We start from the raw sequence: 27487 nt of genomic DNA, 5'->3' as shown, positions 1-27487 counted from the left end.
GGTTCAGATCTGCAGACCTGCGTATAAACTTGGCAGCAGGCAGGGTGCAAGGCAGGTTGCAGGCGGGCGGCCCCCTCACCAAATCCTGTTGACACGTTTTGTTTGGCTTGAATCATATTTGAAAAATATTCAAGTTAGTTTAAAACGTGGAAATTTTCATAATAAAAAACCCCATTATCCAGCTTTCCTTGAAGAATTGGGAGTGCTGGCATCAGGCTGCTGGTGGGTTGGTGGCCTCCTCTGTGAAAAGACCTGGCTCCTAGGTCATGGCCCCTCCAGCATGGGACAGGGGCTCTGGAGCGTGCTGCTGTCCCTGGCCTAGAAAGTTCTGGACTTGGACTTGGACTTGGAGCTGGGAGACTAGAGCTGGTGCTTCCTGGTCTCTCCTCTTCACCTGCTCTTGGCAGCCGTGTGTGAGAGAGCACATCTTCAGCATGAGGTCCTGGGTACCTGCAAAAGATCAGATTGCCAGTGACACAGGGACACAGGGACCCTTGGTCAAGTGGGCGTTTGGGATGTGGTGGTGCTTGGTAGCAATCGTGAACATGTAAGGGAATCTCTTTGCTGCCTTCTAAGATAGTGTAAACCATTCCTTTCTTAAAAAAATTATAATGTGTTTTAAAAAAATGTGTTTTTTAAAATTATTATTATTATTTTACAAGATCCATGAAGTCCACGTGGTGCTTGATAGGGCGTATCTGGCTACAGCTGGTGTATTTCTGGGTGTTTTATGGCAAATTATTCTCAGATTACCCTTTAATGCAGGAAGGTCTGCCTGTTGTCTGAGCTCCCTGGGTCATATGGAAACCCCTCCAACCTGATGCAAACCAGCTGCCTCAGTCAGCTGTTCCAAGAAAGGAGCATTTTCAAGCCGAAGTGGCAGGAAAAATTTTGAAATGTTGAATTACTCTTTCCTTGCCATTAAAATGTGATTTAATTTTGATACTAACAAATTGTATAAATCTAAAATGAAGTACTCGGAATGGAGTTTGTGAAGTGTGTTCTGGCAATACTTACAGTATGTCCTGGGGCGGGGGGGGTGTTCCCCAGGGAGGGCAGCACAAAATCCCGCTGACCTCCATGTCCCAGGACCTCAGTCCGGCTGGGCCAGGGTCAGGGGCCAACCCACGGGCCTCCCTCCCCTCTCTCTTCTGGGTCCCTGCTGAGACCAGCAACAAAGGGGTCAATTGTCTGAGGCCTCCTTTTGTCTGAGGGGCTCCATGAGCCTCTCTAAATGCCAAAGTGTATCCATGCACGTGGGTGAGTGTGTGTATGCACATATGTTATGAGTGTGCATGTGTGCACATGTGCTGGTACACACGTGTGTGCATGGAGCATGTGTGCTTGCATATGCATGCATGTATGCACATGTGAATAAACGTGCACACAAGCACTAAAAGACTATACGTATGCATGTGCATGTCTGAATGTGGATGAGTGTATGTGTGTGTGCCTGCATGTGTGCACATGTGCATGTGTACACCAGGGTGCATATGTGTGTGTGTGCAGTGTACGTGTGTGGTGTGTACAGGCAGTGGTGAGACTTGCTTAAAGCGTTTCTGAGTTGCTGATGCATCAGAGCAGGGCGAGGGGCTTTGGAAAGGCCTAACTAGATGATGGAGGTTCCTAAGGCCAAGGAGGAAAATCATTTCATCTCTCAGCAGATCGCACAGTTGCCTTTACCTGGCATTTGCTGTGGTACAGAAACCCCAGAGAGGCTTCTACCTCCCCTGCTTTCTCTGTAGGAATGAGGAAGAGCAGGCATATGGAAGCTTCTTACACAGCTCATTTGCCTCATTGGTCTGTTGCAACCTGGGGTTTCAAGGGAAGACTCACAAGAACTTTTCTACACTGTTCCAGCCTCTATTCAGGCCTTCCTCATTGGACCCAGTGCATTCTGTGTGACATTTCAGCCATGTTTCCAGAATTACTGTGAAATACCCTGTTCCCATGCACCCTGGAAGTGGATTCCCATGTAGTACAGAGGCTTTGCCCCTTCCCCAGTTGTCGTGTGCCCTTGCAGGTCCTGTTCGTGCAGAGGCCTGCCAGGAGCCCTGGCTGCTCTGTCGTTTGGTTTGAGCCATCCCTGTCCACTGGAGTTTCCTTGATTCACACCTTCTTCCTTAATAAGGTGTCCTTTTAAGAATGACAATAAAACATATTTTATTCAGAAGCTGGGAAAAGACTCATAAAAACCCTTCATTGAAATTCACCTTTGTGAAAGATTCATCTCTCAGCCCCCTTTAACCAGCACAGCTGTCATGAACAACTTTTTCTGTGTTTTTTTTTTTTTTCTTCTTGTCCCTCCCACCCCATTTCCTCTCCCTGCTCCAGCAAGGGCTTATCTTTCAACTGTGGAAAAGCCACCAATTAAACTGTACTCCAAAGCTTATCAAAATATTCAGTCAGTAAAATTATCTTATAATTAGCCTCACTGTAAGCCAGAACGTTTTAATCCCAGGAAACGTAAAGTCATCCGGCATTTGAAATCTGTAAATTGCTCATCCTGACCTTCTGTGCACAGCTTCTGCTTTTATTTCTTTCCCAAAGTAATTTCTTCCTTGTTCTTCAAATTCTTGATTGTCTCAGAGGCATCTTCCTCTTCTGTTTGCTTAAGTTGCAAAGAAAACTTACTGTTAGTTGAGACAGAGAATTGAAAAGTTCAGGTGAGGGTGATATGCAATCAACCAGATTTTATATATTTCATGCCTTCACTTTTAGCTGTTCTTTTTGCAAACACAAGCCCCGATTGCTAATGGCTTGCCCTCGTGGGTCCCGTACTTCGGATGCCTGCAGTGATATGCATGGCTGAATTATTCTGGAGCCAAGCTATTCAAACAGTATCTGGGGGGTTCTGCAGGACGTCAAGCTGGGCAGGGGCATTGGACTTTTTATTTCAACCATTTCTCTTCTCATAGCTCTCCCTGCCCTTTCACCCTCTCAGCCTGGGGATCCTCCTGTCGTCTTGCACCGCCTGGGATAGCATCATGAATGTTACCTCCCCACCCAATCCTATTCGGACCCACATCAAGGGAACCATAAGTGATGTTTGGGAATCTTAAGGTTAAGGTGCAACTTAGACTTTGGCTACAGAAATGATATTCAGATGATGCTTAGGTTCTTTTTTTTTTTTGAGATGGAGTCTCACTCTGTCACCCAGGCTGGAGTGCAGTGGCGCAGTCTTGGCTCACTGCAACCACCACCCACCAGGGTTCAATGATTCTCCTGCCTCAGCCTCCCGAGTAGCTGGGATTACAGGTGCCTGCCACCGCACCTGGCTAATTTTTTGTATTTTTAGTAGAGAGGGGGTTTCACCATTTTCACCAGGCTGGTCTTGAACTCCTGACCTCGTGATCCACCCGCCTCGGCCTCCCAAAGTGCTAGGATTACAGGCATGAGCCACCATGTCTGGCCGATGCTTAGGTTTTTAATGTTGTGAGCCTTCTTAAACTAGTCTTGCCGTAGATACGAGTGGGCTAGTGAAACTTACACAGGCATGTTTGACTTGGTCATCACTTGTTGCATGATGAAACATTTTGAAAGTACCCAAAACTCGTTGAAAAATTAAATTTTGGAATGTACTAACATTTCAATAAATGGAGTATTGCCTGTGTATAGTGCTAGTAGTGGTAGTTATTATTTATAGATTTTTTTCCTATCTGTCACACAGTAGGCATACACATACACACAGAGAGATACAAACACACAAATATATAAAAATTGCTTATCCTTACATTAATTCTGTGAGAAAGTAATTATTTTGCCCATTTTACAGTTGGGAAAATTGAGGCTCTGACAGTTTCAGTAACTTACTGATGCAGCTGAACTTGACTGGCTGGCCTGACCCTTGTAATCCCTTCTGTGAACTAGCCAGGGCCCCTGTCATATGATTTGACCCCCACTTACGCCTGAGAGGTTTCCTCATCATCCCTGCAGAGTAAGAGGAAATCATAGCTTCACCTCAACCTCCACTTGATGCAGCGCCCAGCAATTGCATGCACCATATCTTGATGTCGCGTGTTTATTTCAGGCTCAATTTATTTGCTGACCTCAGAGCTGAGACTTGCCTGCCTTGAGCTTATGGGATCGGTGTGAAGGCTGTGATGATCCCCATAGGGAGACTCTGGCCTAGGTGGCCTGGGCTCTACTTGGTGTTCTTATGGGAGGAGATAGAGGGGGGACCAACTCCCAGGATCCCACCATGTATGGGCATGTTTTCCTAATGCCAACCTTGGCATCAGCTACATGCTGCAATCCCATCCCTTCACGACTGTGTCTCGGAGCTAAAAGACCCTTATTTTGGAAACTATTCCTATTGAGAGACACCTCCTGTCTAATCCACAACTAAATATTTTTTGCCTCTTTAAGACTCTTGCAAAATACAAATTATCTTTAAAAGCTAAGATGAAACTAAACGTCCGTCATTAAAATGTGTTATTTTTGAAGCATTAGCTGTAGGGCATTTTAGAAAATCTTTAAAACATAATTGGCCATATCAAGTTAATTTTCTTGTGTGAATTCTGCATATTCTTGATATTACTTAATTTGTTTTTCTCTCTCTTTAATTATAGCTTGGGTTGACGATAGCCGTTCGCTATAGCCGTAGGTAAATGTTTACATTTTTGTTTCTTTTAAGAATTATCCTTAGCAGTTTATAGCTCTTGGTTTGCTTATGCCTCAGACTTTGAGCTTTTTTTTTTTGGTGATTGCTTTCCTGTGATGTCAGTGTCACAGGTGGAATTGTTCTAGTTGCTTGATTGGTAAGAGCACATTGCTATTTAGAGGAACGAGATCTTTGTGAAAACATGGTGGTAGATAGCACATTTATTTTAAAACAAAAAAAAGGGATATTCTAGGGCATGACGCAGATGCACTATCTGGGTAATGTTCTCACTCTTAAAGAGTGAGACACTCTTAGGGTGTCTCTGAAAACGGGACGCCCCGCATGACAGGCGAATGCCAGCAGAGAGAAACCCAGCAAGGGCTTCTCTGTGAAGCCCTCGCCACCCCTCATGCCAGGCCTCTCTCTATGTCTTAGGATGTCTGACAATGGCAAAAAGCCCTATTTTTGTCTTGCTTCGTGATTTCTGCCTTGGTCTCAACTGTATCACGCTTATGAAAAATGTTTGTTTGTTGCGTTGGTATCAACACAAGTAACAGAGAAACCTTTGCATGTGTCAAAATGCATTGAGATGTTTAAGTCAGATCCAGCCCCAGTTGGAGGGGTGATAAGCAGGATCCTTCCTGTCCTTACGAAAACTGTGCTCACAGCCTCCAAAGTACCACCCTGTGGTCATAGGCTTCGGGCTTGGGGAATGTCTGCTCAGCTGCCCACGGACAACCCAAAGTCACCTGATTTCAGAATAGGTCTGCCTCCTAACAGTGCTCAAGTGTATACATGGTTTCAATACACATGTGAATTGGGCGATCGTAGGCAATTCCTGAGACCTAGAAGCTGCGGGGGAGCATGTAGGTTGTAGCAGGAAGAGGGCAGGAGAGGACCCGAACCCTTGGAATGAGCCTGTGGGGAGAAAGGTTCTCATGTGGGACATTTCTGGAGACCTGTGAAAAAGGTTCTCATGTGGGACATTTCTGGAGACCTGTGAAAGAAATTGCTCCAGAGACGCTCAAGATCCTGCAGGGGAAAGAAATACATTTTCTTGGCTCATTGCTAGGGGCACGGCTGAGTCCCCATACAAAAGAGAGATTAACTGGAGAAAGCATGCAAATTTATTTAATATAAGTTTTACATAAAATGGGAAATAAAGACCCCAAGTGACAGAGAAACCTGCATGTTTTTAATGTTAGTTTGATGGAGAAGTGCACAGTTGTAGAGGTGGATAATTGGACAAAGGGGGTATGATCTAATAGTGATAAACTGGGTGGGGAGTTGGGGACTTAACAAACGTAGGCTGTTTGTTCAGATTCTGTGGTCCTGTGTCTTCAGAGATAAGTGTGTTTCTTTTCTCTGGGTATATGGAGGCTACCTCTCAAATGAGAGTTTTGTGGCCTGTATCGGGGAGGAGGGGAAGGGGAAGGTGAGAGTGACCTTCCTGCTTCTGCTGTTTTCTCAAATGCCAAGGTGCCGGTTTTTAGTGTAGTGTGTCCTGAACCCCATCAATTGTTTGTATGTTTCCGGTCCTGTGCGTGCATGATGCATGCCCACGACAAAAGTGTGGCGTCCTGCAGAAGGGTCCTCTTCCCTTGTAACCCCCGCCAGGCTGCTGCAGCTGCTGAGGCACACAGCTACAGCACGCTTAGGAAGAAGCATGGCGCGCACACAGACCCCTAACCCTAAAACCAACTGTGTGTGTGGTATGGTGGGGTGCGGTGGGTATAGAAGTGCTCTCTCCGGAACTTGCAGGAGCCTCTTTTTCTAGAATGTTCTCAAGGTGGACTGCTCCAGAATGAGGACAGCTAAGATCTTGCTTTAGTTCAGAGACAAGCATACTCTTCTCCATGATGTCTCACTGTGTTGCAAGGGCTAGGTTTGAACTTCTAGACTCAAGCAATCCTCCTGCCTTGGCCTCCCAAATTGCTGGGATTACAGGAGTGAGCCGCCACACCTGGTCAAGGTAGGCTTCTGAGAGGAAGGAAATCTTAAACCATCCTCATTCCTGTAAAGTGTAAAAGTGACAGGGAGGCCCATCTGACTCAGGCAGATGCCCCTGGGAGGCTGATAACATGGGTCTCTCAGAACACATAGTCTTTAAATTGCTTTCTGGCATTGCTGTGGAGGAGAAGCAGAGTTTGGGGAGAGCGTGGAGGTGTGGGGTGGATCCTGGCGACTTCAGATTGCTTCTGTAGTCCTACTAGTTCAGCCTTGACCCCAGACTTAGAACCTACTCCTCAAACAAGCCCTGCAGAGAATTGGACAGAATGCAAAGAGGAAGTTAGCAGCTGTGTGTTGTACATGAGCTTGCTTCTTGCGGCTCCAACCCCCACCTTCTGTGCTCTGCTGTCCCCAGGAGACATCCTAGCACATGTGGCTTCTGCCTGCTGTGTTTCCAGAGATGTTTGTCTCCAGGCTGTCCTTATAACCTTTAAGGTGTTAAGTGCAGAGCAGTTAACAAATATCATGGATCTTTACATAAGTGCAACAATAAACAAACAAAAATCTCAGTAAGTGGGAGAAGTAACAACCGAAAGTGATGAGATTGAGGGAAGGAAAGGGAAGACATCTCCTGAGGCTGCCTTGCAAGGTCCAAGGACCTTCACCATCTACCTTGGGATCTGGGGACCAGGGAGTGAGTGGTAGCCCAGTGAAGCCAGTATTCACAAAAAGGCTGCCTGCAGCAGCTGGTGTGTCATCTGTAGAAGAGTCTGAAGACTGTGGGTGCAGAAAGAATGATTAGAAAGTGATTGCAGTAACTCAGAGACAGCACGAGGACTTTCTAGGCTTGGCTGGGCCTCTCACAAAATATGAATGTCTGATTCGCACAAGCCAAGCTGGGGAGAGTTACTGAGGAGCCTGTGACCTGGTCGCGGACTGACGTCTTCAGTACTGTGGAAATGGAGAAGGGATGATCAAAGGGTTGTGTTTTCCAGAAATTACTTCCGAAATCTAAGGAATTCTGATTTTAAAATTCTGGAAAGTACAACAACATTTGTAAATTTGTGGTGGGGACAAACCTACCTTCTGGGAAATCCCCATTTTCCCAGAACTGATGACACTTCACAAGGTGTCACCGAAGAGCTGTTTGCCCGTCAGGTCTCTTCTTCCCCTCGGGCACAGGAGGACCTGATCTTTCCTCTAAGAGGCCTGCAGGTCACCCTGTGACTCTTCCTTCTTTTTCTTTTCTTTTTTCTCTTCCTTTCTTCCTTTCTTCCTTTATTTCTTTTCTTTCTTTTCTTTCTTTTTTTTTTTTGAGACAGAGTCTTGCTCTGTCATCCAGGCTGGAGTGCAATGGTGTGATCTTGGCTCACTGTAACCTCTGCCACCCGGGTTCAAGCAATTCTCATACCTCAGCCTCCCGAATAGCTGGGATTACAGGCACCTGCCACCACGCCCGGCTAATTTTTGTATTTTTAGTAGAGACAGGGTTTCACTATGTTGGCCAGGCTGGTCTCGAACTCCTGACCTCAAGGAATCTGCCCACTTTTGCCTCCCAAAGTGCTGGGATTACAGGTGTGAGCCACTGCACCTGGCTACCGTGACTCTTCTGCTCCCTCTTACACCTAGCCTGGCCACCTGCGTCTCCCCTCATCTGGCAGGAGGAAGATGAGGGATGTAGGTTTCTGGTTGAGTCCCCTCTTTAAAAATCCTATTTGCTTGTTTGGACTGGCTGAAACTTCTAACCTTTTGTTGATTACTTTTTTCGTGTGTAGTGAAATATGCCTAACATAAAATCAGCCATTTGTTTTAGTCTGTTTGTGCTGCTATAACAAGATAACCATAGACTGGGTACTTTCTAAAGAACAGATTTATTTTCTCACAGTCCTGGAGGCTGGGAGGGCCAAGATGAAGGCACCGGCACGTTCAGTTGTCTGGTGAGGGCCTGGTCTCTGCTTCCAAGATGGTGCCTCGTTGCTGTAGCCGTGGGCGGGGAGGAGTGCTGTGTTCTCACGTGGCAGAAGGGAGAAGAGCAAGAGGGGAAGGCTTCATGAAGCCTCTTTATAAAGGTCTTCATTTCATTCATGAGGGAGGAGCCCTCATGGCCTAATCCTAATCACCTTTTAAAGGTCCCACCTCTTAATACCATTGTGTTGGCCATTAAGTTTCAACACCTGAATTTTTGAGGGAACACATGCAAACCCTAGCACTATTTTAACCATTTTTAAGTGTAGAGTTTAGTGGCATTAAGTACATTCCCACTGTTGTGCAATCAACACCACTGTCCATCTCCAGAACTTTTTCAACATTGCAAACTGTAGCTCCATACCTATTAAACAATACGTTTCCTTCCTCAGTTCCTCTCCAGTTCCTCACAGCCACCATTTTACTTTTTGTCTCTATAAATTTGATTATTCTAGGGACTTTCTATTAGTGGAACAATATAGCATTGGCCTTTTTGTGACTACCTTATTTTACTTAGCATAATTCTTGAAGATTCTTGCGTATTGTAGAATGTGCCAGCATTTCATTCCTTTCTATGGAATAATATTCCATAGCATGTGTAGGCCACATTCTGCTTCTCCATTCATCCATCAGTGGACACGTGGGTCGCTTCTACCTCTTTGCCATTGTGAATAATGCTGCTGTGAATTTGGATATACAAATACCTCTGACACCCTGGTTTCAATTCTTTTGGGTACGTGCCCAGAAGTGGAATTCCTGAATCATATGGTAATTCTAAGTTTAAGTTTTTGGGGAGTGGCCATACTGTTTTCCTGTCGATTACCATTTTCCTTGTCACGTTGACCCCAAACCCAGATGCCAAAGTTGAGGGAAGGGGTCCTCTTTGTGTGGGTAGGGATACCTTTGGCATCAAGATTTGACGCTTTAGATTCTAAATCTAAGAGCAGATTTGGAATTTGGAAGCAGACCAGATCTGCTTCCAAAATTCTAACGTGGGCATCAGGACCAAGAGAGATGGTGGAGAAAACCCCAACAGACTCCTTTAGTAGATGGAAGAGGGGATGAAGGAACGGGGGACAGGAAAACATGGTTCCAAAATGACAACATTGGGAGGATGGGTTCACTCTTGAAGAAGAATGGATTTGGGGGCCTTAAAGGAGATGAATGTGGAGAAGAGGGAAAGAAGTCACTAAAATCCTATAACCTGGGCCAGCCAGCAGTGCCTCTCAGACTGCTGCAGACACGGAGGGGCAAGATTGCCTCAGAGCTAGAGGGGCTCTTGTGTGGCAACAGAGGACTTGAGGCCCGAAGGAGGCCTTATTTTGTTTGCGTGCCTATGCAGTGGTGTTTCAGCTGTTAAATCTCCTTTATTCAAATGAACAGTGTTCAGGGTGAGACCATCCCCCTGCATGTGAGCATGGAAGTATGCATACACACACACACACACACACACACACACACACACACACACGAGTCTAACACATGCCTACCCCAGCCACTTCCACTGCTGCTCCCAGACATCTCTAACTCTTGCTAGACCAGTTATTCCAGATCTGTCTGTTGTATAGAGGGGTGTGTGTGTGTGTGTGTGTGTGTGTGTGTGTCTTCATGTGGGCATGTGGGTAGGGAGCTGAGGAGTCAGGAAATAGAGAAACAATCATCGTATTTCGATGGTATAAATGTACCAAGCAAGGAGAGCCTCTGCCATGACTGCCTGCATGCTTAACAACAGGTCCTGCTCATGTTTCGTTTCTTATCATGGCGCTTTAATGTATTTTTGTGAAGTCAAGCCATTTTCACAGAGTGGAAAATTGTCTCTTGATGTTCATTCCCCACTGTTTGGCTTGAGGTTTTCGGGTGGAATCCACACAGTGGTGACAGCTGGGTAACCCCCAGAAGTGCCCTTTGCAGATAACAGCTCTCGGGGCCCCATCACCCACACAGTGGGGAACAATTTCCCCACTGTGTGGGTGTTTTGTTTTTTTCTCTTTCTACAAGATTGAAAGAGAGTTTAGATCTTCTTCCTGCCTGACCCAGTGCAGCAGAGGGAAGAAGGCTGCTCCCTCCTGGTGAGTGCCCCTGGGCCAAGATAAAAGAGGAAATGGGCTCAGAGGTGAGCATCTCATCTTTGGCTCTCGCTTGTCTGATACTGGAGAGAACACGTGAAGTAAGAGCGTGGAATTTTTGCACGTGCCACCTATGCCTGTATTTCTAAGAAGAGCTCATAAAAGTGGAGGATGAGAGCAGTGAACTCACTCCTAACAGAATGATTTTGCTTTGTGTTTTCATTAGTTATGTTTCTTTAATAAATGAAGAAGGAAGCAAATTTTCCATTTGGTTCTGTGTTAGTTAAATGGAGGTCCACAGAGGTGTGACTCTTAAGCAAAGTCTAAACGCAGTTCTTCCCCACAACTGACTTCTTTCTATTGGTTTCTCACCTAAGAAAGGCTAAATTTGGTATCCCGTTCAGGTCTGTGCCCAAACCTAATATGGGAGTTATAGTCACCAGCCCCGTAAGAGGCCCTGGCATCCCTCGAGGGCTGGAAGGGGAAAGAGAGTTGGGGAACCTGCGTGTGATCGAACTGCATACAGTGTGGCCGTCCCTGAGCTAGACTATTGGAGGCCTGCCCTTACCACAAAGGACAGACCCGGGGTGATGAAGCAGTCATTCTGAGACTGTGCTCGTGTTTTTGTTTAGAATGAGCCCAGATGGCCTAGCAAGCAGTGAAGGGGTCGTGTACTTTTGTGTTCTGATTTAGATTAGAAGCAGAGTTTGAAGTTCATAGACGAATCAGAATACTTATTGAATGAAAAGGCAGCATCAATGAGCAAATGAAATTGCCATCTTGAAATACAAAAGGGAGGAAAAGACCAGAACCACGGCCATCAGGTCTATTGGATTTTGATTTTAAGTGTTGGCAAATACCTAGCAACTCCCATTTGGGGCTGGTTTGATCTTGTGGAGACAGCTGAGGAGACTGTTGTTCTCCAAATTTTGTAAAAATAAACAAAACTGCCTTTCTTCTGCCCTTTTTTCCCCTTCCAGGGAATAGTTGTTTCTGTCACTGAGGCTCTCTGGTCGACTGTTCCATCTGTCTCTTATTCAAACTTCACAGTGAGGCTCCAACCAGATATACACAGGGTTGCCAAGAAATTATTCAACCCCAATGGTATAATCTTAAAACAAAGCCATCTTTTGGATGGTTGCGTTTTTGATGGTCTTAACACAACATATTGCCCCTAAAGGGCAGCCTATGGATATTCATGGGGTGCCCAAGTCACGTGCTTTTCCTTAGTGAGACCCTTGAGGGCTGAGGGTGGTTGTCGGCATCTCATGGCAGAGTGTGGCATGGGGCTGTGGATTTGCTAGGAGAAGGGTAAATGCCCTTCAGGGTCCAGGGGTTAATGTAGCAGATGGATGTGTCTTTTCTGTGCCTCTCCTATTCCTCTTTAGTCCCCTGTCTCCTTTGGGTTGGTGGCCTTGTCCTTTAGGTGCCTTCTGCTCTGACTGCGTGGTCATTTCCTGGTCAAACCTGCTCTTGGCATGTCTGCTGCCACGCCCACAGGGTGGTCTCCAGGGAGCCTTCTGCCTGCTGGCCAGAGGATCTTTCTCAAACACAGATCTGACCTTGCCCCTCTCACTAAGAAGCCCCCCTGGGCTTCCCTGCGTAGAGAGCAGAATCCTGACCTTTAGCACAGTATTCAGACCTCATTCCCAAATGCTATCTCCTCACGCTGAGCCTCTTGCCACATCCACCCCTTGCTTTTGCTATTTCCCACAGAGGATTAACTTCCCTTCTTTCTCGCAGACCAGTGAACTCACCCTCCAACAGCCCCCTTTTCTCATCTCCTTTTCAGGTCTATCAAGGGACCGTGCTCCATGCTCTTTTCTGTTCTTGGGTCTCAGGGCTGCTTCTCAGGTCAGAGCCTAGCTCTATTTCTTCTCCTTCCCATCTGCCTTAGGCAACAGGTGGGAAAGGCAGGCGGCATCCCTGTTCCCTCCACAAGTGCCCCTCCACGTCCTGAGAGCCAAGGCCATTTAACAAAGCCACACTGTGTCCACAGGTCTGGGAGGAACTGGTTAGAATTTCTTGAATGATATCCCCCTGAAAAATGACCCCTCCTTTACTTTCAAAGGACTAAGACAGCCACGTGAAATTGATCAGGAGATTCAGCACAGCTCAAATTAAAATCCCAGTAAGATTTTGTGTAGAAATTGGCAAGATAATTCAAAAATTTTTATGGAAAGGCAAAAGACCTAGGCCGGGTGCCGTAGCTCACGTCTGTAATCCCAACACTTTGGGAGGCTGAGGCTGGTGGATCACTTGAGGTTGGGAGTTCGAGACCAACCTGGCCAACATGGTGAAACCTTGTCTCTACTAAAAATACAAATATTAGCCAGGCATAGTGGTGCGTGCCTGTAATCCCAGCTACTCAAGAAACTGAGGCAGGAGAATCGCTTGAACCTGGGAGGTGGAGGTTGCAGTGAGTCAAGATTGCACTGCTGTACTCCAGACTGAGAAAAACAAACAAACAAACAAACAAACAAACAAACAAAAAACAACAGAACTAGACCAGCCAAGCAATTTTGAAAAAGAACAGAGTTGGAAGACTTCCAGTACCTCATTTTCAGATTCCCTGTAAAGCTACAGTAATCAAGGGCAGACTATAGGACATGTAGGCAAAAGGACAGACATGTAGTCCAATGGGACATAGGAAGAGGTCAGGAGCAGACCCCACGTGAATGATCAATGGATTTTCAACAAAGGCGCCAAAATGATTCAGTGGAGAAAGGATAATGTTTGAAATAAATGGAGCAATTGGACATCCATATCAAAACTCAAAAACCAAGAAGAACCCATACCACATACCTTGTAGCATGTACAAGCAACAAAGTTGGATCATAGACCTAAATGTAAAACCTAAAACTGTAAACCTTCTGGAAGAAAACATTGAAGAAAACCTTTGTGATCATGGGTTAGAGAAAACTTTCCTCAGACACAGAAAACGTGAACTATCAAGGAAAAAGTTGGCAAAAATGGATTTCATCAAAATTAAAAACATCTGCTCTTTGAAAAACACTGCAAAGAAATAAAAAGACAAGCCACACATCAGGAGAAAATATTTGTAAAACACATATCTGATAAAGGAGTTGTATCCAGAGTATGTAGAACTGTTATAGCCCCTTCACAAGAAAATGAAACAACTCAATTTAATAAATGGACAAAAAATACTCGAACTGATTCTTCACCAAACAAGATGCATAGATGGCAAATAAGACCCTGAAGGGATGCTCATCCTCATTAGTCACTAAGGAAATGCAAATTAAGACTAGAATGAGATACCATTACATATATGTTAGAATGGCTTAAAACCTCAATACCATCAAATTGACCCTCATCAAAACTTCCCAACACAAACTCAAACAAAAAAGTCACCCTGATGAAATGCTGATGAGGATGTGGAGGAACTGCAACTCTGATACATTGCTGGTGGGAGGCGAAATGGTACGGTCACTTTGGAAAAACACTTTGGAAGTTTCTTATGATGTTAAACGTACCTTTACCATAGACCCGGAGAGGACACGCCCGGATACTTACACGGAAGAAATGAAAACATTGGTGCACACCAAGACTTGTATGCATGGCTTCTCCATTCATGGTAGCCTCAAACTGAAGAAAATTCCCAATGTCCTTCCACTGGGAAATGTGTAAACAGACTGTGTCACTTCCACACAGTGAGATACTACTTAGCAATAAAAAGACGTTCTGCTGAGCAGAAAAAGCTGACTCAAAAGTGCCTTTACTGTGCGATTCTTTTTGGTGACATTCTGGAAAAGAGCAGACTCTAGGGAAGAAAGCAGACCTGTACTCACCAGGTGGGTGGAGGGGTTCACTAGAAAGCAACATGAGGGATTTTTGGGGGATGATGGACAGATTCTAAATCTTGATTGTGGTGGTGACATGATTGTGTTTTCCAAAATTCACAGAACTGTGACACCTAAATAATTGGGTGAATTTTATTGTAATTAAATTATACTCAATGAACTTGAATTAAAGAGAGTTAAGGTAGAGGGGTGTCTCTGGATCACTTTTTGTGATGAGAACACCTTGTCTGAGGCCATGTTGACACTTTTTCCAAGTGCTTCTGGGTGTGGTTTGAGGGAGTTCTTCATGTGGAATTGTCTTGTTTTACATGCCCAGGGTGAGGCCTTTGAGTTCACATTGAGCCACGTCATCATTTTCAATGAAGGCAGGTTGCGAGCTGTGTGACTGCACTGTTTAGCCCATTCCTCTTTCTAAGGCTTTCCACGACAACACAGGTGCAGTCAAGTCTTCCATCAGCCCTGGATGCCCTAGACTATGTGGTGCTTCAGTGAGGCCCTCGTGCTGGGGTGCTGCAGCCTGAGGCAATCGGATTTGACCTTGTTTTTCACTGCAAGGTGGCTGCAGAGCAGAACCAGTGCTCTGGTCTGTGGACCTCAGAGCCCTCGGGGCGCTGGGATGACATCCCACCATGAAATACGGGTGCCTGAGGTCACGTTCCTGGAGGCATTGCTCATCTCAACCATCTGGAAAACTCACTGGCCTGCGGGCCTGTCCCAGAGACCCAGGAAATGGGGGGCAGCTGTTTCCAGACCTCACCAGTGAGAAAGGCGCTCCATGTTCTGTCGCGGCCGCAGAGGTGAACATAGCCAGGGTCACTCCAGCTCCCACTGAGTTGAATGCTGCTGAGTGCAGGGCAGAGAGCAGGATGGAGAGAGAACAGCTTAGAGGAAGGCCCCAGCGTATTTCCTGGAGTGCTGAGAGGAGCTGCCCTTCTGCCAGAGCCAGGGGAGGCCAGCTGTGTCGGTGGGAGACCCCTATGGGCGACTGTCCAGGCTGGTGTTTGTGACAAGCCTGCCGGGTGTGAGGAGGCACAGGGTAAAACTACCGTGGGGCTAGAGCCCATTGCTGCCTTCTGTATGTTCCCGTGACTGGTGCCGTGTCACCCTGGCCCGGTGGATCGCTTGACAGTGAGCCTGCGGCTGGCGCCTACCCATTTCATGGCGTGGTGGAGTGGGGGCTGCCAGGGTCTTGCTCATGTTTCTGTTGAGAGGGACACCGGGGAGCTCTCTGGTCAGGCTGTGTGTGGGGGCCCCGGCTCCCTGGCTGCTGTTCTGTGGCCTGATCTGCAAGCCCGGCTTCAGGCTCTCAACATCCTCCTGAAGGGCGTTTCTCAAGTTTGAATGAACGGCTTAAATTGGCAAAACGTAATCCAGGGCTCTGTTAAACTAGCCACAGAGAGTTCTAGATCTGCCTCCCTCCGGTCACCAGGATGCTGCATTTATAGGCCATTTTTGCTGCATGAATCACATGTTGGCCTCTTATGTGGCTCAAACTACTTACAAATCAAGAATATTCTATAGCCTCTACATCACATGGGGGACTGGGCCTGTGGTGGTAGCACACACCCCTGGAGGGGCAGCACACAGCCTGTTCGCTGTGGCCAATGCAGGAGTTGTGCTGAGGCAGCTTTTTTTTTCTTTTTCCTGAGGTGGTTTCTCACTTAGATTCTGCTTCCTGTTGAGGTTGGTAGAGCCTCAAGTGCCATGCAGAGAAGTCCATCTATAGACTTCCATTCCCTGGTCTTTCATGAGGCAGACTTGACTGCTTGTCCAAGTGCTCTATTCTGTTGTATAAGGCAGTCTGCACCCTCGTTAGAGCCCATGGTGGGTGAAGATGGTAAGTGGGTGCTTGGAGTGGAAGGAGAGTCACATTTATACACTTGCATGTCAGCAGCCATGGGTCCACAGTGTTCCTCCTCCAGAGAACGTTTCTTTGTCTGCACCCCCTCCAGTGCCAGCATGTGCTGGGTTCAGAGTGCTGGGCCTCGGGCAGGGTGGTCCGTCTTGTGGCTATTTACTTAATATCCTACTCCTAGACCTGTGGTTCTAAACTGTGGTGATTTTGCCCTACAGAGACATTTGGTGACATTTTTGGTTGTCCAAACTTGGGGAGGTTACTACTGACTGGCAGCTATGGTGGAGAGGCCAGGGATGCTGTTCACCATCCCAAAATGCCTGGTTCAGCTGCTCACAACACAGAATTATCTGGCCCAAAATGGGAAGAGTGCCTGGGTAGAGAAACTGCCCTTGACCAAGAGCTCCTGACGGCAGGCACAGTATTTATTCCTCTTTCCATCTTCGGGGCCTGGCAGGTATCATGTGCTTCATTGGCATAGGCTGAATCAAATCTGTGATTAAAAGGCTCACGTGCATGTTGGTTTTTGTGTTGATAAAATACTTTCAATATTCCCTGATAATTTTTGTTCTACTTGTTTGTTTGTGTAAACATAGAAATTAAGTCAGCTTTCAATGAGTCGTACTAATGGGTGGGAGAGAGGGGTAGTCCCTCCAAAACGGTAGATCCCCCAGAATCCACTTTTACTGTTGTCTGTGCAATGACGCAGAGACACAAATGCACAGTAGGCCTCACTGTCGCCCCCTAGAGCCAGCCCGAGGCCCTTTCTTGTTTGGCTTGCGGGCATGGGGGAAGACCCTGCCTTGCTGATAATCCACAAAGTGCAACAGATAATTGGAAGGGAACTGATTATTTTACCTTGACTGTTCTATTCCCCATCTTCCTCTTTCTTCTCCTTTTTTTTTTTTTTTTTAAATCTTGAAAACAAAATGAAATTCAGGACATTTAAAAAAAAAAAAACCAATCGAATATGGATTAATTTGTTCATTCAACAGATACTTGCTGAGCTTCTGCCATGGACTTAGATGAAGGTAAAAGCACACCATGTCTGCCTCTGGTGACCTTGGTGGGAGCACTGTCATAACGTGAGGGTGATAAAGGAAGCACTCGATGCTGCAAGGCATGTGTGTGCGTGTCGTGTGTGTGTGTGTGTGTGTCTGTTTACATGTGTGGGGAGGGTGTGCTCTGCCCTTCAGGCTGTGCAGCATGGGCTGGTGGCAACTTCTGGGGGGAAGAAGAGATTTGCAGGCACACAGTGGGTAGAGGATATGATTAGCATTGTTGGTACAATCTCCAGACATCTTCTGCCTGCACCTCTTTGTGATTGTCCCAGCAGAACCTACCACATCTCCATGGAGGAGGCAGGATGTGGAGGTTCCACACGAGGTGGACTTGGGGATTTGAACTCAGGCCTCTGACTCCCAGCAGAAGACATTTCGCCAAAGTGTGTCACCAACACCACCCAGGGTGCTGGGATGGTTCCCTGGGGCTCAGAGCCTTGGTTCAGCCCCAGCCCCCAAGGAGGGTATTTGTTTGCTCTCCACCAGCAGGGGGATGAAGTGCTGTCTGGAGAGTGTCAGGGCTGGAAGGGCAGGCCATGTTCATGGAAAATTTCCTTATTTAAGTAATGACTGAGTAGGTTTGCGGAAGAGCATTAAGGAGACTTCAGGTGCAGGGATGATGTGGCAGAGGCCATTGAGGGCCACCACCTGGCAGAGATCTGGAAAGCTCTTGCCTAACCCCAGGGAGAAGTGGCCCTTCACAAGCAATCCCAGAGGGACCAGTTTCTACTTTCTCCCTTGAGAACGAGAAGGGGACAGTGGCCTCTGTCCTCTGGCATGGGGTCAAGGATGCAGAGATTACGGCTCTGCTCAGCCTAGCACCTTACCTCCACCTTCCTTTGAATCCGTCCCACCTGATGGCCAGCAGATGGTCCTGGGGAGGAAGCTACCCACCCTTGCTTTAAGAAACTCTCCCAGTTGAGAGAATTGACCTACCCCAAGGGACTTGTCTTGTTTGAAAGGAAACCTTTGAGAATCTTCCTTTAAATCACATGATTTCTGTGACAAGGGTAGGTAGGAAAAAGGAAACATTAGGTGTTGGAGACAAAAATGCTCATATGGAGGAAAATTCTGTTTCATCTTTTATACTTCTTACATCTTTTTTGTATACCTGAAGGCAAGGGTCGAAGAAAAAAACTGATTCTGCCAGTTGGCAACAGTTATTCCTGACCTTAAAACTAGTCTTGATGTGGAGGAACATCAGTGTGCAATGCTTTAGATGACATATTGCTTAAATGCTTCCTCATTTAACTGTCATAGCCCCTAAAATGGGTGTTACTAATTTTGTTTTAGAGATAAGGGCACTAATGCTCAGAGAGATTGAGGAGTTTGTCCGAGGCCACATAGCCATTCAATAAAGACCATGTTCTTTCTAGTGTATTAGGAATCTCTGCTGGCCTGGGCACAGCTGTGAATATAAGATACGATTTGAGAAAATGCACTGAACAAATCAAAAAGCAACTTTACAAGAAAAGATACAAAGATGTACTTGATTGCTTGTCAAAGAAATATACGATATGTACTGTGAAATGCAGTAATTTCCCTTTATCCAATGCTTCACTTTTTGTGGTTTCAGTTACCTGTGGTCAATTTTGTTCTGAAAATATTAAATGGAAAATTTCAGAAACCATTTATTAGTTTTAAATTGTGTGCCATCCTGAGTAATGTTGTGTTCGGAGTTGGTTCTTGCCAGTGGGTTCGTGGTCTCCCTGACTTCAAGAATGGAGCCGTGGACCTTTGCGGTGAGTGTTACAGCTCTTAAAGATGGCTTGGACCCAGAGAGTGAGCAGTAGCAAGGTTTATTGTGAAGAGCAAAAGGACAAAGCTTCCACAGCGTGGAAGGGGACCCTAGTGGGTTGCCATTGCTGACTGGGGTGGCCAGCTTTTATTCCCTTATTTGTCTCCTCCGATGTTCTGTTTCTGCCCTATCAGAATGCTTTTTTTCAATCCTCCCTGCGATTGGCTACTTTTAGGATTCTGCTGATTGGTGCATTTTGAGTGCTGATTGGTGCATTTTACAGAGCGCTGATTGGTGCATTTTACAGAGTGCTGACTGGTGCATTTTACAATCCTCTTGCTAGCTACAGAGCACTGATTGGTGCATTTTACAATCCAAGCTACAGAGTGCTAATTGGTGCATTTTACAATCCTCTTGTAAGACAGAAAAGTTCTCCAAGTCCCCACTTGACCCAGGAAATCCAGCTGGCTTCACCTCTCAATGTGATGAAATCTGAAGCCCTCCTGCTCCATCCCATCCTGAATGGAATCCTCCCCTTGTCCAGGTTCCCCACCCATTAGTCACTTAGTAGCTGTCTCAGTGATCAGATGGATTGTCACGGTGTCACAGTGCTTGTGTTCAAGTCATCTTTATTTGACTTCATAATGTCTCCAAAACGCAAGAGTCGTGATGCTGGCAATTGGGATATGCCAAAGAGAAGTCGTAAAGTGTTTCCTTTAGGTAAAAAAGTGAAAGTTCTCGACTTCGTAAGAAAAGAAAAGCAATCATATGCTGAGGTTGCTAAGATCTACAGAAAGAAGGAGTCTTCGTGAAATTGTGAAGAAGGAAAAAGAAATTTGTCCTAGTTTTGCTGTCACACCTCAAACGGTAAAAGGTACAGCCACAGGGGTGATAAGCACTTAATTAAGATGGAAATTAAATTTGTGGGTGGAAGACATGGACAGGAATCTGGTTGGCAGCTGGGTTCAGTAATCTCCCTGGTTTTAAACATTTGCTGGAGTTTTGGAATGTATTCCCTGTACAGAAGAGGGGCCTACTGTAAAAGACAGAAGACCCTGTGTGCTAAGAGAATATACAATGTAAATCCTAACTCTTGTATGGAATTGCAATGACATTGATTTTTCTAAGACTCAGATGATGCTGTTAAGACTATATGACAATTCTCTGTGCTTTGGGGTCTTACTCATTCTTTCCTTCATTCATCGAACAGTTATTTTGTATCAGGTAGGATGCCTTTAGCTGTGACCCTGGCTCAACTATTTTAAACGGGACGTGGATTGTTTTCTCTCTTAATGATTCCTGAAGTGGGGCAGTTTCAGGATGGTTATTTCAGGGGCTCAGTGACACCTCAAGGACCAGAGTTGCTCTGATCTTTCTTCTCTGAGACTCAGTATGTCAGTTTTGTCTTTGACTGACTCCCTCATGGTCACAATATGGCTGCTGAGGTTCTTGCTCTCACATGTGGATGTTTAAGATTTAGAAGGGGAGGACCCATGTTTTCCCATATGTCATTTTTTGGCAGTATGGAAATTTTTTTCCGGAAACCCTTCAAGAGACTTTCCTTCCTTTCTCATTGGCCAGATAAACCCATCTGTCCATTCCTAAGGCCATCGCTGGCAAGAAGCATTGGGGTGACTGTGACTGGGTTAGTTAGTGGCTCCGTAGAGAAGGGTGGATTACTTGAGCAGACTTAGGACTTTATTGCCAAGGATGGGAGGAGGAGGGGTTGGGCCGACAACTGAAAATGTTGCTACATGTTTAAAAAATATTTTTATTACGGAAAATTTTAAACACGAGGGAGAGTAGCGTAGTGGATTTCCTATTATTTGTCTCTTAGTTTCTAGAATTATCAACATTTTGACAGTTTTAGTTCACCCTATCCTCCCTTTTATCTCTGGCTAGAGTGTTTTATTTATTTATTTTTAACATAGTTTTTACTGATTAATTGATTGATTGATTGATTGAGACAGGGTCTGGCTCTGTTGCCCAGGCTGGAGTGCAGTGGCATGATCTTGGCTCACTGCAACCTCTGCCTCCCAGGCTCAAGACATCCTCTCACCTCAGTCTCCCGAGCAGATGGAAGCATAGGTGTGTACCACCACGCACAGCTAATTTTTGTATTTTTTGTAGAGATGGGATTTTGCCATGTTGGCCAGGCTGGTCTTGAACTCCTGGCCTCAAAGGATCCACCCATCTCGGCCTCCCAAAGTGCTGGGATTACAGATGTGAGCCACCGCGCCTGGATGCTGGCTAGGGCACCTTAAGGTGCATCCCAGACATACATCGTTTTTTAGGTGCTCTGGACATATATGGAGTACCTGCTATCTGCCTAGTTACAGCCAAAGAAGATACCTGTTTCAGGGACAAGAAATTACTGAAAACTCACTGGTATTAGCTACTCTTTGCTACAAAAGACAAAATGCCCTGAAACAAGGGAAAAAGGCAATATCCAGGAAATGGAGTTTTCTCCAAAGCTTTCGTTTGTTCTGGCTGCATCTGACATCCTTTTGATGTTAGAGAACAGGTGTCCTGGGAAGTTCGGGTGGGGAACAGGGGATCCTTCCTCCCCCCCGAGACGGGCGTGGAGCTGAGTGGAAGTTCGGCATCTCATTTGCCATTTCGCCTCTCGGGCTGATGAGACCAATGCTTTCTAAGAGTGGGTTTTGGTTGGGTGACACCTGTTTCTGCATGTTAATAGATTTCTGGGGTAAGATAAAGCTCGGTGATGTCACCTGCAGGTGTGTGAGCCTGTGGTAGCGGTCTGCTGCTTGACATTTGCTTCACAAGGCATCGCTAGCCACATCTGTCCTCAGCTGTGAGAGTGTATGTATGCACCAGCAGGCTGGTTTGTAACCAGAAAAGAGAGTCAGATATAACAGGCTGACTCTGGGCTGGGTTGCAAACACATGTACTTTCCCTATGGCGTTAGCTGGTTTCATTTAGTTACGGAACAAAATACAAATGTTCTTTCTTTAAAATATCACTGTGCCAGGCAGAGTATATTTCCATACACTCTTTTCTGAGTTTCGTAAGCCCACCTGTTTTATTACAGGTTTAAAAGACCCCTCTTCCTCTGTGTGTGTCTGAAACAGGAAGCCTGCCTTCTTCTTTTCCTTCAGTTTTGAAATATTTAATCCTTTGAAGAGAGTTTGCATGCTTCATGCGAGGCGGTGCCTTTGTATATAACACAATAAAATTTGCCACTCATCTACATGCGTTTCTCCATTTCTATATGACAATTAAAGGTCAAATTGCAAAGTTGAATCAGTTATAGCTCTGCGTTTAGGATACGTTCAACCTGAGCTGATTTTATCTGCCTGGGCTTTGTAAAATGTTAGTATTTGCATAGTGAGTTTAAAAACAGAAACCTTTTGCATAACCATATTTGAAAAATCCAAAACAAAGAGAAAGAGAACGGACTGAAGATGTGAAATGATGCCCTTTGACTGGACACTTGTGTAGTCTGGGTGGCTTTTGTGGCAGTTGTGCTGCTTCTGAGAGTAGCTTTCTAGAGTGTGCAAGTGGTGGCTAGGTGTGCTTTGTTTCGTGTGCTGTGCATTTCAGTGCTATGTGAGGATCCATCTGACCCCAATACATTTTATTTGACATGCACAGCTGGGTCGCTGGAGGATGGTTCAGGCCATTAAGAAGAATGCAAAAGAAAACACAGACAGTCTATTCATCAGAACACTATGAAAGGGAGACTTATTGGGGCAGGCTCTGGCAAGAGCACACCTGGAGGAAGGAGAAGGAGGAAAACCAACTGGGCGCCTAGGGAGAAGGGCGGAGGAAATGCAGCTGCTGTTGACCGCAGCCGGCCTCATGGAGAGGGGCTTTGCCAGTGGTGAAACCCGATTCCATTTCCAACTTGTGGAATCGTATTTTAGGATGCTCTGCAAACAAGAGGGTTGGATGGCAGACGTGAGGTCTTATTTGCTGAGGGGTCTTTGCTCACCAGGTGCTTAGCACCCCAGCGGGACCCCAGGCTAAGGAGTATGATGCTCACCTTGCATGTGAGGGTGGCAACCAAGTTCCTGGCCTGTGGGATCAATGCTAGGTCTCCCCAGGCATTCCTCAGACTCGCCAAAGAGGGAAGAGAGGAGGCGACTTCTAAAATCCTTGGAAAGCCGTTTCCTTGCCCTTCTTCAGCCACAAAGATGCCCCAGTAACCTCAGCCCGGTTCTCACAACCTACCGACTCCCAACCCTGTCTTTCCCTTCCTGCTTCCTATCTGTGATTTTGCAGCACTGGTTTCACATTTTGTTCTTTTATCCAGTATAAGATTTCCATTTGTGTGTGCTGTAGGGTTGTCGCCTAAATAGCCTTTTTGTTTTTGTTTTGAGATGGAGTCTTGCTCTGTCACCCAGGCTGGAGTGCAGTGGCGCCATCTCAGCTCACTGCAACCTCTGCCTCCTGGGATCAAGCAATTCTCCTGCTTCAGCCTCCCAAGTAGCTGGGACTACAGGTACCTGCCACCACACCTGGCTAATTTTTGTATTTTTAGTAGAGATGAGGTTTCACCATGTTGGCCAGACTGGTCTCGAACTCCTGACCTCAAGTGATCCACTCACCTCGGCCTCCCAAAGTGCTGGGATTACAGGATTACAGGCATGAGCCACTGCACCCAGCCTCGAATAACCACTTTCTAATTCTGTGTAGAGACCCAGGAAAAGGCCTTACCGCAGCTGCAGTAAGAGGCTGAGGTGCCTGTGCATCACCTTGATCATTTGGACCTTTTCAGAGTGGCCACTCTGAGCCTGGCCTGGGCTGAGACATGGCTTGTGGTCCCCAACTTGCTTACTGGTCCTTGGGAAAAGATCAGTGTGTGTACTTAATTCACCATGATGAATCTTGGTGCAGAAGATGGAGTGCCTGGGGTACCCAAGAGCCTTCCTCTCTGGCCAGAACTCTATCTAGATCTTCAGTACACAGACCAGGAGCTTTGGGGAGAGAGAGAGAGAGAGACTCGAGTTCATGTCTAGGTGATCTGGTGCAAGTCAAGCACATGCGTAGAAGAGCACTCAGGAAGTGGCAGCCGGGCTTATCTGCATCTGAGGACCACAGAGGGAGTTGGTTGTTTAAGATGGCCCCCCATTATCCACTGGTTCCCCTGTTCTCGCAGATCAGAGTCCTGCTGGAAGTGAGTATTACTCTATTGAGCTGAAGTCCACAATAAATCCTACAAGAGCTTCTAGGAGTAACAAGGCGTATGCCCATAATCCCAGCTGCTTGAGAGACTGAGGCATGAGAAGAGCTGAGGCACGAGAATCCCCTGAACCCTGGAGGTGGAGGTTGCAGTGAGTCGAGATTGTGACACTGCACTCCTGCCTGGGCAACAGAGTGAGACCCTATCTCAACAACAACAACAATAACAACCACAACCACCACTACCACCACCACCACCAAAGAAAGCTTTTATTTAAGTATTGATTTTTACAAAATCCTGACTCCCAAATCAAACTAGTTTTCAGACTCAGCAGGCATTTTCAGAAGCCTCTGACTTTCTTTTTGCTTGATTATAAAGCTCAATGGAAATTCTACATCATATTTAAAAACAACAACAACAACAACAAAATCTTGACAAATACCACTTGACAAGACTGACTTATAAACAAAACCCAAACCACTGGAAATGCATGTGGCGTTTCCCGGTGGGACAGGCATTTCAGGTGTTCATTTGGTTAACTGAGCTCTGGGAAGGCCTGAATGAACACTGCCTGGCTACTTTCAGGGCTTTATTTGTCCCATGCCCCCCACTTCCCCTCACATAGGTTCTGCTTCTTGACCTGGAACGGAGAAACTAAAAATCTAACCCCGGCTATATTATTAAATGGTGAACCTTTAAATTCACACAGGCTAGTTGATGGGAATTTCAAAACACGGGGTTAAATTCTGCTGTTACAAAGATGGAACAAAAGCCCTCTGTCTTTTGGAGGTCACTAATCCGGTGTTTGCACCTTATTGTCACTACGTAATGTCTGAAAAACTTGGAATTATTTCCAATTAGTGGGTTTCAGTGGATCTTGCTCTCTGAGCTGTTGACCCCTCGTGTTTGTTTAGCAGGATTTTCTCACTGGGCTGCACCTTGCCCAGCATTGTTTTGCTGTCAAAGCATCTGAACGGCTCCGGGTGACCCCCGCAGAATTGTCCGTGTCGTGTCGTGAGACTGGGGGAGCTGTTGTGAATTTTGTGATGACAGATGGCGGAAGCATAAAAGGCACCTCCACGGGCTTTGTGAAAGGGGATTTGTGCTCTCAGAACCTTTTTTTCTCTCTCCATTCTGGAGGCACTTCTGTGATTGCTGACAGAGCTGCAATGCTGCCCGTTTAGAATAGTGAAACCTTCGAACCGAGAACCCTCACGTGTTGGCACACACCTGCTCAGCAGGCCACTTCGTCCCTCCCAGTCCCCACAGCCAAGCCTCAGACAACCTGAAGGTCTCAGCTACGTGTGATGTTGGAAAAGCTGGTGTTTCCCTGGAAGCTTGACACACTAGAACACTAGAGTTTAATTTGATTAGGACTTCACCTGATTTGTGGAGATTACAGGGCCAGAGTTATCAAGATGGAGAGTGTAGAGCTGAGTGCTGTGGCTCACACCTGTAACCCCAGTGACTCAGGGCATGGGGGAGTTGGAAGCTGAGGTAGGAGGATCGCTTAAAGACAGGAGTTTGAGACCAGCCTGGGCAACATAGCAAGATCTTGTCTCTAAAACAACAATAAAAAAATTAAAAAGAAACGAGAGAGAGAGAGAGCAAAAAGGGGACCTCTTTGGTGCTGCTTATGAAATGGGCATTTGTGATTAGCTGCCTTCTGGGCTCTAACTGAGACGCAGAGGTTGATAGAAGGTCATTTGTATGTGTTGGGCAGAAGCCCAGAGAGATACAAAAATAAGGAATAATGGAGTTTTAAAATTGGTGCAAATGTCTAAATTCTGTGTGTGCTCCTGGCAAATCACCCCCTGGACACTCATTTTAGCCCCCTCAGCACCCCAATGGGGACCCTCTTCATGGCCGAGGGAAACCCCAAAGGCTCCCAGAAAAGAATTGCCCTCTGTGAAGGGGCTGTGGCTGGCTTGGAAGGGTAAGTGGACCTCTGTTGCTAATATTTACCCATTAGTAGAAATCCTGGATTTCCAGCTTGTTTGGAAAATGGGGCAGTCCAGAGACACCCGGGACCCTTATCCTACAAGCAACCACCATCTGGGGCCCCGCAGCATCTCCCACCTTCAATGCACCCACATTCACTAGGTTTTTTTATTTTTCTTACACCTTGCCTGCCTACTCATTTCCCTGGTTAACCGAGTAGGTGTTTCAGTTTGCAAATTTCTGATTTGTTCTAATTCTCTCAGAGAAACTGAAATGTAAATATATAAAAAGGACCTTTAGAATCCATTCCAATAAGATAATCCAAGATGCAGAAAACGTTTCATGCAACAAAGATGTTTTTCTCCGTTATTCATAATATACAAAATTGGAAACAACACCAGGATGGGAGGGGCTTAACTACGTTATGATGTGTTCTTATGATGGAATATTATATAACCATAAAATTATTGCTCATGTAGAGTTTTTAATAACATGGAGAGATGCATGTTGAGTTAATTTTAAAAAGCTGCACATCAGATTGCATGTGCAATGTGCTCTGTTTTCCAAAATATAAAAGCGATATGCATTGAATAAGACTGAAACGAAATTTGCCAAAATATTAGCAGTGATTGTTTTTTGGTGATGACAATATCTATGATTATTTTCTCTTTATTTTACTCTAGGGTTTTCTCCTTTTCTACAATGAATATGCATAGCTTTTATGTTCAGGAAAAAAAGTTAAAAATAAGGAAGAAACAGAAGCCCTGAAGGTTATGTGATTTTCCCTGAGCCCCCCCCAGCTGGTTGATAACAGGGCAGGACTAAAACCCAAGTTCCCCGATTCTGAGATAGGTGGGACTCATTCCATTCCTTAGGGCCAGGCTGCCCTAAGGAGCACCTGGGGTTTATGGCCTCCAGAGTTCTCACTCACAGCCCATGTGCTTTACGTGGGTATGGCTGTCTCTGTGGGGGAGGATGCATATATTATTTGGGTCCTTCGTTTTGCCTTTAATTTCACTGTCATGAGCAATCTGTAAGAACCAGACAGCTGTGCCTCTTGCATAGAAATCAAAGCAAATACAGGCATTACTGCTAGTTTCACAACTCATGTGACTTGTGGGTGTATTTCCTTGGGGGTGCACCTAGGCTAGAGCTTCTCCGATATCTGTTTTTCCTCCTTCTTCTGATTCTTCTCCACTGGGGAGGACAAGCCAAAGCCACTCAGATCCCTTCACTGGGGCACAGAAGTGACACTATGCTTAGAAGAGCCCCTGAGTATACCCTGTTGACTTCGCACCAAAAATGATCGACCTTTCAGCAGGCGTCATGAGAGCCAAAGAC

General features: G+C 46.0%; 3 protein-coding genes across 7 annotated transcripts in view; 1 reads left to right on the top strand and 2 right to left on the bottom strand.

The window, feature by feature from the left end:
• Positions 1-15659, bottom strand: part of NPHP1 (nephrocystin 1) — a 364586-nt gene extending 348927 nt beyond the window's left edge. Inside the window, exon 1 of the mRNA XM_050753025.1 lies at positions 15656-15659. The gene's annotated coding sequence lies outside the window, so the exon portion shown is untranslated. The remainder of the gene's footprint in view (positions 1-15655) is intronic.
• MTLN (mitoregulin) overlaps positions 1-27487 on the bottom strand; it is a 1146577-nt gene that overhangs the window by 275811 nt on the left and 843279 nt on the right. The gene's annotated exons all lie outside the window — the stretch shown is intronic.
• Positions 1-27487, top strand: part of ACOXL (acyl-CoA oxidase like) — a 294217-nt gene that overhangs the window by 69688 nt on the left and 197042 nt on the right. The gene's annotated exons all lie outside the window — the stretch shown is intronic.

Source organism: Macaca thibetana, chromosome 13 (genome assembly GCF_024542745.1).
Source record: "Macaca thibetana thibetana isolate TM-01 chromosome 13, ASM2454274v1, whole genome shotgun sequence".
Classification (NCBI taxonomy): domain Eukaryota; kingdom Metazoa; phylum Chordata; class Mammalia; order Primates; family Cercopithecidae; genus Macaca; species Macaca thibetana.
Note: the sequence above shows the minus strand (reverse complement) of the source record. Positions and strands in the feature narration are given on the sequence as shown.